Here is a 2252-nt window from a genome sequence, read left to right as displayed (position 1 = left end):
TTCCCTCTAAGGGATATGTATGCAGAGGATCGCGATGATCTTTGCGAGCATAATCAAACAAACACCTTAGGTCCCACCTATTTCACAAGAACCTCTCAATAACATGGAATGAAAAACAAAGCAAAGAAACCTATAGAGTACTATAGATACGTTGGGTGCTAATACCTTCCCTTCGTATAACCAACCCTCTTACCCAAGATCTCCCCCCACTTTTAGGTTATTGCAGCTTTTTTCCTTTTCCTCCCTTTGGAAATAATAAAAAGTTTGGTCGGTACAAAAGAAAAATCATTTTATGAGCACTCGAGCCCAAAGAAGGCATCAGGTGTCTCATCCCACAAAAAAGAGGAACAAAACGATTTTTCGCCCGCGACAGAAAAATGGCGACTTCACTGGGGATAACCATCTTTTTATTGTTTCCAAAGGAAGGGTTATTTCTATTTATTTTGTTTTTATTTTATTCTTGTTACTTGTTTGGTTCTTTGGTTCTGTTACTTGTGTGGTTCTGTTACAAGTGATACATTATGGACAAATCCTAACCCGGATTAAGTACACATAAGAATTAGGTGGAGGGTATAGTCATGTGCAGGCGCACGTGAGAATCCTTCCGCTCAGTGGAGGTTCCTTGTTGGTAATATATGTTTAGCATGTTTCGTAGCGAAGACATTATTACTTTCATTGAACTGTAGAAGCTGAGAGACCGTAGAACCCCAACCCATCCTGGCCTTATTAGGTTGTGGTGCAGAAACTATCCAGGTGAAGACTTGGATTAGTTGTCATGCGGAGAACCACACTCAGACGAGTTTTTCTTGAGAATATTACTGGCTCATGAGTTTAATTGTGGAAGGCCGGTAATATCCGAAAGAAAAATGTAGACTCTGACGTATCAGTAGAACATGTCATGCAGGTGATTAACTAGATCTATCCCATTTTTGGTTCTCTGACCTCATGCTCGTGACGCTGGACCGTTGAACTTATGCGTTACCATGTTTGCGTTACCATGTTTGTATACCATGTTTGTAGTACCATGTTACCATGTTTGAACTACCATGTTTGCCTTACCATGTTTGAATATGTGGCATCCACGCATCCATGCATTCATACATTCATTAAAAAACCCATCTTTTTCCATAAAAAACATGATTTTTCCAAAATTTAGAGAATTTTCTTTACAAACATTATAGGATTAAGTTATGGAAAAAAGGTATACCAAAAAGTACGGTTTCAAAGCACCTGATGTAGAAAGACTGATAGAGTTAGCATCTTCTGTACAAGATCCTTCTAATTTTAGGAAAAGTTATGGAAAGCTTTTGCCTATTTTGAACACTCATGTTGATGAAGGACTTCTCAAAACTCTGGTTCAGTTCTATGATCCCGTCTACCGGTGTTTCACCTTTCCAGACTACCAGTTGGTACCGACCTTGGAAGAATATGCCAATCTTTTGGGTATTCCTGTGTCTGACAAAATACCCTTCAATGGTTTGGAAGCCATTCCTAAGTCACACGTCATTGCATCAAGTATCCACTTGAAGAAATCTGAAGTAGAGAGTAATTGGACTACCAAAGGAAACCTCCCGGGTTTAGCCTCACACTTCCTGATAAAGAAAGCCTTTGATTTCATCGAAACTGGTAGCATGATAGCTTTTGAAGCTATACTAGCCTTGCTCATCTATGGGTTGGTTCTGTTTCCCAATGTCGACAACTTTGTCGATATCAATGCCATAAAGATCTTTCTGATTGGAAATCCTGTTCCGACTTTGCTTGGTGACATGTATTTTTCTGTCCATCATAGGAATCGCCAAGGCGGTGGAATCATTGTATGTTGTGCACCTTTGTTGTTCAAATGGATTGTTTCACACTTACCTGAGTCTCCTATTTTCACGGAAAACTGAGAAGGTTTGCGTTGGCCTCGAAGACTTATGTCTCTTACTAATAAAGATATTCATTGGTATACCTTGGCTCGCTGTGGTACAGAAACCATTGATAGTTGTGGAGAGTTCGCCAACGTACCCCTCATTGGTACGCAAGGAGGAATTAACTATAACCCGGTCCTAGCCCGACGACAACTCGGGTATGCAAATTCAGTTAAACCTGTTGGTCCCTCAGTGGAAGGATACTTCTACCGAGAAGGGGATAATCCTAAAAAGTTGAAAGCAAGAATGGTGAGAGCTTGGTACGACGTCCGATGGAAAGAAAAAGGTGAGGAAAGAAATTGCATTGCCATGAACGCCTACACCTGTTGGGTAAAGAAAAGA

The sequence above is a fragment of the Vicia villosa genome, linkage group LG2, assembly GCF_029867415.1.
Source record: "Vicia villosa cultivar HV-30 ecotype Madison, WI linkage group LG2, Vvil1.0, whole genome shotgun sequence".
Lineage (NCBI taxonomy): Eukaryota > Viridiplantae > Streptophyta > Magnoliopsida > Fabales > Fabaceae > Vicia > Vicia villosa.
The sequence above is the reverse complement of the archived record's forward strand: the minus strand, read 5'-3'. Positions refer to the sequence as shown.